The sequence below is a fragment of the Rousettus aegyptiacus genome, unplaced genomic scaffold, assembly GCF_014176215.1.
Source record: "Rousettus aegyptiacus isolate mRouAeg1 unplaced genomic scaffold, mRouAeg1.p scaffold_m13_p_13, whole genome shotgun sequence".
In the NCBI taxonomy this organism is placed as follows: domain Eukaryota; kingdom Metazoa; phylum Chordata; class Mammalia; order Chiroptera; family Pteropodidae; genus Rousettus; species Rousettus aegyptiacus.
The window spans coordinates 52,524,147-52,533,877 of record NW_023416288.1 but is presented as its reverse complement, the minus strand read 5'-3'; the positions used below and the strand labels follow the sequence as shown (position 1 = coordinate 52,533,877).

The following is a 9,731-nucleotide window of genomic DNA, read 5'->3' as shown; positions in this document are numbered from 1 at the left end:
TTGAATGATAAAGTTTATATTTCCATAAATAAAAAAAACTACTTACTTGCAATATATATAAAATAAGCATAAAAATTCATGTGTACCCAGACCATGTTATATATGTTTAATCAAATATATACATGAGGAATCAAAGCATACTGTTGACTTCTAAAAATTAAAAAAAGTAAAACAAAGTATAAAAATAAATAAAAACATGTATTTTATTTCTGAGCTGCAAATTAGCTTTTTCCATGAAGCACTGCAGAAAAATAGGGTTCGTTAGTTGCTAATAATTATATAGTGTGTTGGCACTTTGAGATGAAAATGGAGTTTAAAGTTAATTATGCATAGCTTTTTAAAAAATTACTATTAACCAGCATATCTATGTAGTAGAATAACATAGGAGATGGTTAACCATCCCTTCAATATTAAAAATTCTTAATCAATCATGATATAGCAGTTTTTGTTTAATAAACTTTTATTTGATGAAGCTACCTGAAAGGCCATTTTGGATCCATGCTTCAGAATATGTGGTAATTTCAGAGCTTCTGGAGTTGTAAGCACCAGTTCATATTGCTTAGGATATTCGCAGAATTATTTTCTACTAAGTTAATAACTAGGTAATGCAAACAATTGTATTCGTTTGGTGGCAAATGATTACTAGAATTAGTGGGGTGATCACACTGTGAGGTATAAAAATGTTGACTCACTATATCGTCCACCTGAAACTAATATAACCAATATAACTATAGTTGTATAGCAACTATATTTAAATAAAAAAATAAAATTAGAAAACCTTATTGAAGGTAAAAAATAAATCGACATGATTCCAATAGGAGATGCAGGGGTCTAAGTTACACAGATGGCTGGAGCTAACTATTTTGACCCAGAGCATGGTTAAAGGAATTAAATAACACAAAGTATGTAATAAAAAAAAAAAATACATTTGTCGATTGGAAGACTGAATGAATGGAGAGATTTACAACCAGAGTTCTGGCCTTTTTTTTTTTTTTAGCCAGGCACTGCTCTAGCAACCTCCAAGGTCGGCACTCTTAAGCATCTCATGTTATTGAATCCCAGAGTGATCACATGATACATGCAGGCTCACATAGAGATGAGTCTCAGCCAAGAGCAGAAAGCAATTCTAAGTGACTTCTGAGTCTCTCCTGAGCTCAACTCGGCCACCTCTGGGGAGGCCAAAAGGGACTCATGGGCTTAATTAAGCCTTGCGTTCAGCTTCTTGAAGCACTTGGTTTTGGGTTCCAGGCAGGAGCCGACCTTGCTTCGAATGAGGGCGCTTGTCCTGTTGCTGGCCATCTAATCTCAACGGGCTCAGCCCAGCTCTGAAAACTCTAAGACAGGACTGTGGGCAGGAAGCTGGCACACGTTTATGGGTGTGTGTGCCCGCAGGTACATGTGCAAACTGGGACAGAATTCAGTCGGACAGAAATTTCAGCAGCCTCTGGACTTTATTCCTCTACTGCTGTCCCCTCCCCTCCATCCTATTGTGTGTTCCCCTCACTTCCTGGCCCTGCCTTTCCAATGGGGGCTCCCTCCTTCCCCGAGTCCCATAGTGTATCACCTGTTATAAAGCCACCTGGCTTACTACCAGTGGTGCTTAAACAACATGTCAGCAAACAACACTCACTTAAAAAATTCAATGTCTAATAAACTTTTGAAAAGATTTTAGAAGGTAGTTTGTAAATTCATGAATTGACAATTCTTTATTCTTTATATAATTTTGAACGTCTTCTTTTTAAAGACATTAGTTTCATTTCGTAAAGGAACTGGGGAAAGGATGACATTGCATGCATTTTGTGACTTGGTAATAACGGTGGGTGTAAAATAAATAGTAGATGAAGAGGGAAGCCTGAGATTCACGGTCGGCATGGGGTGGGGGATATGCCAAGTGTTGCCTGTCTCTGCTGCCCCAGTTTTTTGCTGATGGGAGTAGTAAGGTGTGTGCTCTATTTATGAGCCGGAAGGGAAGGATCGGGTCAGTTAAGCAGGTTTTTAAAACATCGCTTTTCAGCTGATGGTTTCTCTCTCAAACATCATGAGCACTTCTTGCTGAGCCATTTCATCCCCATCAGCATACATACATGTTCTTGAAAAATCTACCCTCACATGAATAAAATAAAGCCGCACCAAAGAAAAAACAGAACCTCAAACGTCCTTTGACTCTATAAACCCCTCCAGCTAACACCATATATTTTATTTATTTCTCTCTTTTATAGGAAAAAACTCTTAAAATTATGATCTGTCTTCATTGCCTCCCAATCCTCCCATTATTTTTTTCTCTTTAGACTATTCCAGTTTGACTTCTGTCCCAACTACGTGAGTCAAATCCTCTTCAGAAGGTCATCATATTTCTGCATGCTCCTTATTTATGGATTTTCTTTTTCTTACCTAACCTCTCAGTCATATTCAACCCAGTCCACTATTCCTTACTCTTTAGACACTATTTTCCTGGTTTTTGTGACACCACCACGCTCTCTCGACTCCCAGTGTCTAATTGGCTGCTCCTTCTCAGATTTCTTTTCTTTTGTGACTGTTCTATCAGAACTTTAAAATCTGGAGTGCTTCAGGGGCCGGTTCTAGTCCTTCTTTGCCTCCTTTAGCTATTTGGCCGCTTAGCCAATATTTTGTCTCATGGCATTAAATACCTTCTATTGCATTCAAATCTTTTTATTCTTTACTCATATGCAGCTGCCACTAGGGAGCTTTGCTAGACCTTCTGGTCGTAACTTGTAACAAATGGAACCACCCCCATCACAAGCTTGTTCTTTTCTAAGATTCCTGTAATCTCAGTAAAGACTGATCTTTTCTGTTCCTGATCCCATTCACCAGCCAATCCAAGTCTTTATACCTTTAAAATATTTCTCAGATCCATCTACCTGTTTCAGTATTCACTACCACCGCCCAAGTCCAGCTCATATCATCCCTCACCTGGAAAACTGAAATTAGCCACCCAGTTTTGTCTTCCTGCTTTTACTCTTTCTCCCTTACAACCCATTCTTCACACATCTGTCAGAGGCATCTTATACAGCAGTTAAAGAAAACACACTGCTTCCTAGTTGGCTTCTCATTTCCCTTAGGAAACATCAAAATAACTTCAGTGTCTTTGGAGCCTTTAAATAGTCTGGGTACTTCATCATCTCCCGACACTCTGTTCTCCTTTCTGATCCTTCAGCACACAAAGCCCTTTCTTACCTCAGAGACCTGGCACTTGCTTTGCTAATGTGTGGAATGCCCTTCTCTCACCTCATGCCACAATTGACTCTTAGTCATCATGTGTTCTTGGCACAAATAGTGTCTCCTGGGAGAATCCTTTGTGGAGATCATAAAGGTGACCTCTCCTACCACTCTCTACCACATCTTGTCATTTATTTCCTTTATAGCCCCAATCCGAATTTGAAAATGTCTTATTTACATGTCTGTTTATTTGATTATTATGTGTCTCACTATTAGTATTTCTTATTAGGACAGGTTGGCGCTTTGTCTCCATAATGCCTAAAACATAGTAGACATTAGTTAAATGTTTGCTAAATCCTGAATAACAGGAACTTATAGTTGATTTTGGGAAATCAAGATATGTAAAAACTTCAGTGTTAGCTCAAGAGAAATATCAAGTAATATTAGAAAGCAGTACCTAATAAAATTTATATGAAATGAATATCAAGAAGCTCTATAAGCATTAAAAAAGGTAGAAATATTTGTAAAAGGAAAGGAAATATAGGCATTTGGTAGGGGAAGATAAAGCCAAATTTTATAAGAGAAAAATGCAAGGATGTGAAGATATGCATTAAATAGTTTGCCCTCATGCACATTCAGAAATAAAATGGCTGCAACGTTAAGATTAGGCATATTGCACAGAACTTTAAATACCAGGTGAGAAATTTGGAATATTTATCAAGTGAGTAAAGAATATTGGGGTGAAGAATATTGGAGCAAAGAAGCAGCAGTCGATATGATATTAAAGAAGTATAATTCAATGAAGAGGTCTGTTATGAGTGAAAAAGGAATAGATAACACAGGAGGAATGAGTCAGTGGCTGTTGTACTGGGCCACACAAGAATCGATGGAAACATGGTGGCAGTGACCGTGGGAAGGGAAAGGAAGGAACGTGTGTAGAAGACATTTCAAGGGGTAACAGAAGAATAGATGACTGGCTAAGAGTTGAATAAAGGTTACAATGAGTAAAAGATGACTGGGAGGTTACCATTCCCTTTGGGGAAAAGCAAATTGAGTCTGGGATACATATGTGTATGTATTTCAAAAGAAAAGAGCACCATTTTTCACAGATGACATGGTTGTACACCTAAACAACTAAATAACCTATAAATACACAATTAGAATTAAAAAGTGAATTTGTTTTGAATGTGGTGGATGTAAAGTCGATATATCAATTTAAAAATATATTCTGGCAAGCAACAATAGAAAATAAAATTAAGCTCCACCATAAAGCTGTAGTAGTTAAAACAGTGGTGAGTATTTATGTAAAAGTAGATAAACTAATGGTATGAAACAAAGTCCAAACTTAAACTACAGACACACACACTATACATTAATGACAACTGTTGTAAAATTAGATATATAACTATATGTTGATTTATGTTTGCTTAGATTTGCATTTGCATATGTCTTATAGAACTCTACATTTCATAATATTTCTGTAGTTTTAAACGTATATGTAATATATATGTAATCAATCAAAATTTTATGTTATGTTAAAGATAGTGAAATTTCATTCTGTTATGCAGCAAACATTTACCAAGTGCCTATTATGGGCCTAGCACTGTTCTGATGACTGTGGTAAGTAGATAGCCTCAACAGCCTCCTTTTTTTATACCTTCTGTATCCATGGCCTTTGATGACACTCTAGCACACTTACTCCTCTGGGCTTGGCCATTGTGACTTGACTGGGCCAGTCAAACACCTGCAAAGTTAACATTAGAGACTTTTAAAAATGCTTGCACACTTCCGTTCCCTTTTACAGAATTCCGTCAGTACCGTGAGAACACACTTAGGCTAACCTGTCGTAGGGACCTGAGAGACAGACAGACAGGAGACAAGTCATTCTACCTCTGGGCATCCCAGACCAGCCAGTCCTCAGCCCACTAGCCAGCTGGCCAAAGGCACATGAACAAATCTGGTGGGCATCAGGCAAAGCTAGCGCAGGTTAGCGAGCCTGCCTGTAGACCCATAGACGTGAGAAATAATAAATGACTTGTTCAACACTGCTGAATTTTAGGGTGGTTCGTTAATCAACAAAGGTAACCGATGTAATGAGGGAGATAGAGCACTAAAGAAAAGACACATAAACCCTGCCTTCATGGTAATTATTTTCGGGTAATAAATATACATTATGTCAGATGGTGATAAATGCTATAGAAAAAAATAAAGGAGTATAAGATGAATAGGGAGATTTGCTTCAACAGAGTTAAATTATGTGTAGCTGAGAAATACTTCCTATTTAAATAACAAAGAAAATGAACTAAGTTTTCACAGTTGTCCCTTTTAAAAAAAAATAAACTTTTTACTTTAGCATAGTTTTAGATTTACAGAAAAAATTGTGATGATAGAATGAAGTTCCCACGTACCCCACACTCAGTTTTGCCTATATTAACATCTTACATTAGTATGGTACCTATGTTACAATGAAGAAACCACTGCCGATAAATAATTAACTTCCTACTTTATTCAAATGTCCTTAGTTTTTCCTAATGTCCTTTATCTGTTCTGGAATTTCATCCAGGATATCATATTATATTTAATAGTCATCTCTCCTTAGGTTCCTCTTGCACTGACAGCTTTTCAGTTTTTTCTTTTTATTAAAAAAAAAATCCTTTTGAACTTTTAAAATGTGGAACACTTCACGAGTTTGCATATTAAATCCTTGTGCAGAGACCTTGCTAATCTCTGCCTCATTCCAATGTCAATATGTGTGCTGCCGAAGCAAGCACAGATGTCTTTTCTTTTTGATGACCTTGCCAATTTTGAGGAGTTCTGGGCAGGCGTTTCGTACAAGGAAATTTGTTTGATGTTTTTCTCATGATTACATTGGGAGGAAGACCACCCAAGTCAAGTGCCATTTTAATCACATCATACCAAGGGTTTGTACAACCAACATGATTTGTGACTGTTGACGTTGACCTTGATCAGCTGGCTGAGTGGTGTTTGTCAGGTTTCTCTACTCTTCAGTTCTTCCTTCCCCCCTTTTTCCACACTTCAGTCTTTGGAAGTTACTACGAATAGCCCAGAATATGTCTTAACTGCATTGAAGCTTGAATATCTACATAAGTTATTCTTATGAGTGAAGAATTTTCCTTTTCTCCCCCATTTATTTGTTCAATTATTTTTATGTCACCACAGACTCCCAATATTTATTTTATATTTTGGTCATAATCCAATGTAGCTTTGGCAATTGGGAGTTCTTTTAGTTGGTTCCTATCTCTCTTTGACAGGCCTCCATTATTGTGTGTGTGTGTGTGTGTGTGTGTGTGTGTGTGTGTGTGTGTGTGTGTGTGTATCTGGGCATTTCTTTTCTTTCTGACACTACGAGATGCTCCAGGAGCATTTTGTATACCTTTTGCCAATGTTGTAGAATTAGACATTTTCCCAAGGAGTGGAATCTTGGTTCCTTATATTGCAGAATGGTGTCAGAAACTAAGATTTCAGTGCTAGTTATGCTCATCATTGCTAGGGTATTATTGCCTTTAGGTCCTCCCAACTGACAGAGCAAAAATACATGTGTTTGTACGTAATCGTCTTTTCAGAAAATAAAATATTATCTATATACTGTTAATATATAGTTAAGTGAAAGATCGTTTGCTTATTGTTTTCCTGTAAGGATATAATCTCTGCAGGTTTGTTATTCTGAATCGCAGTAACTGGAAAGGTATTTTATACCTTCAAGAGACAACCCGTAAAATTATATGTTGAGAAGAAAGCATTTCTTCCTCACGTATCATCTTTAATAGTCCTTGGTTACTGAATTATTGCCTGGTAATAATATGAGGGCACTGATGTTGGAATAACTTTCCCCGATTCCCTGATTTGAAAATCACATAAGAGGCTTGTCAACACTAGGTGTCAATTTGAGCAAAAGAATATTGATTGCAAAATTGCCTAAACATTTCATGTGTTACTATAGGGCCCGTATTACAGCACAGAGGTCCTGTTTCTCTATTTGTTACTATCGCTTAGCTATATCCCTAACTATTAAATTTTCTTTTGAGGAAGTAAGGTGTTCCTATATTTATAGGCAACCAATACGGCAGAGGATATAGAAAATGTGAAATCAAAGAAATATAGGCCAATCCCTCAGCACATAACCCATTGCTCTTGGCAAAATCTCACCTCTGGTACAGAAAAAACAAAGGCGTGACCTTCAAAAGAACCAGCGAAGTACTGAGACCGATGCCTAACAAAACATTTTCTGAAGTGAATTACAGATTGATGATGGGCTTGAAAAAAGAGAAGCTAATGCTGGAAAAAATTCTTCAGCTGTTCTTTAAGGGATCAAGGGAATGAAATATACCTGTCTACTGGTAAACATGCACAGCAAGACGTCCTCATCTATCATCTCATGCTCCGAGAGGCCCCAACGCCATTCTGATTTCAGGATCTTGAATTTCTTTAATGAGTTCTTTGCTAGAATATCACAAGCAGTTCTAGTAAATCAGTTGCAGGGGACTTAGGCAGGATTTGTTTCACAGTGATTCTATATCTATGATTTTGGCAGAAGAAAAACCGGGACTGGCGAAAGGAGAATGCCATGCGGCATCCCCAAACTTGAATTTATTCTATTTTTCGACTTTCTCCTCACACAAATGTTTCCTGATGAAGGCTGAAGCCATTCATTTAAGCATGACTTATTCATGCTTGAAAAGGATTGATTTAGACAGCCAATGAAATGCCGAACTCTGTGCTCTCTTCACTCTCTGCACTTGTTCTACAGATACCGATGGTTTAAAGCTGCAGGATTGACCACGCAGAGGGGCAGCTGGAAGGCCCAGGTGCATATGTGACAGCCACGTTGGCTTTTAAATGCAGTCATAATCGTACACGTGACTAGGTAAAAGTGGTAACATAAGAGCCGTTTTGTCACTCACAGTGACTTCTATAGGGGATTTGTTAAGTTTTCAAGCCACAGAGCATGTGGTTTTCTTACCAAGGAGCTATCAAAAGTGATGCCGATGCTAGTAAACAGGAAGGGTCATGTTCCATAGCAGACAAAATTTCACTTAACGAATCCACAGAAATATTTTTATTTTCCAGATTTCATACTTTTTACCCTGTTACTGATGATTCTTTCTCTTTCTGCTCCACTCAGGATTCATATTGCGGCTTTCCATTTCCACTCTTATGTTGAATATTTTTGCTCTGGACCCAAACTTAAGTATAATGCTCATCTATATTTTCTGTCTGACAAGTGACATCATAACCAGCAGAATGTCCTTGTCCTGGAAGAGACTTCTTTGGCTCTTGACTAGTTTATCAAAGTATTAAATCCATAGGGAAATGATGATATTTTATCCATAATAATTTCTAAGCCAAGAAGAGACACAATTTATTAATATCATTTTACCAAATAGGAGAATTTTGAAAGGGAACTAATCAGTGGTGGTGAATGCCGTGTAGAAGTTTTTGAACTGAGAAAATGTCATCGAATGTAGTGATTAAATAGCCGATCTCTGATTAAATAATTTCAGCATTGTCTTAGAGACTGAAAAATCAGATTGTGATGCTCCTTCATCAAAAGAAAAAAATGTGCCTTTCTTGCTTCCAAATCAACATGATTATGTTGCAATTTTAGAGCCAAAAGAAAAAAAAAAAGAAAAAAAGAAAATGGTTAAGGAATGAACAGATGGTAATTATATGGAGACAGGAGCCAAAATTATTCTTTCAAAAAGTTTGTTAGTACAGAGAAGTGGTGGACTGAAGATTGCACAGTATCAAGGAATAGCTTTTATAAAAGAAGATGCACAGAAATGATCAAATTGAAGAGGAGAAGAGAAAGCAATGAAATGGAAAGCAGAAGTGAAAAAACTTTAGAAAATATTTCTCAAAGGGAGCTTTCCTTTTTCAGCTCACTACATGTCTGATTTACTTTTAACCTACTGGAGCCTTCTATTTAAAGTGGATTTTTATGCAACATATAATTGGCTGTTGTGTTTTTAGTCTAACCTGACCATCTGTCTTTAAATTGAGGCATGGGGCTATTAATATTTCTGACGATTATTGATAAGATTAAGCTTAAGTGTATGACCTTCTTCATTGTTTTCTCTGTCCCATCTGTCCTTTGTTTCCTTTGTCCTCCTTTTCTGTCTTCTTTTGGATTAATTCTTCTAATTTAATTATTTTTATTCTATTTTATCTTCATAGTTTTTACTTCTATGTAGGTTGTAAACCCAGAAATTTATTACTATTTTGCTCTTGATGGTTTAAAGATATTTAAATAATAAGAAAAAAAATCTTATTTATCTATATTATTATCTATTTTTGTTTTCTTTATTCCTTTGTTCTATTCTAGCTGCCATCGTTTACCTTCCAGCTGATGAACCTCTTTTTACATCTGTTGCTTTTTGGTCTACTGCTAATGAATTCTTTCAGCCTTACGTAGGCTTTAAAAGACATTATTTCACTTTGTTTCTGAGAGCTATGTTGCTGGGTATAGGATTCTAGGGTAACAATTTTTTTTTTTTAAATACTGTAAAAATCCTGTTTAATTGTCTTTCTTCTTG

At 36.7% G+C, this 9,731-nt stretch overlaps 1 non-coding gene across 1 annotated transcript; it reads right to left on the bottom strand.

Moving 5' to 3' along the window:
• Nucleotides 1–5,842: 5,842 nt before the first annotated feature.
• On the bottom strand, nt 5,843–5,948 carry LOC118610865. The gene has a single exon (XR_004954127.1). It is a non-coding gene; the product is annotated as a U6 spliceosomal RNA (small nuclear RNA).
• Nucleotides 5,949–9,731: the final 3,783 nt, after the last annotated feature.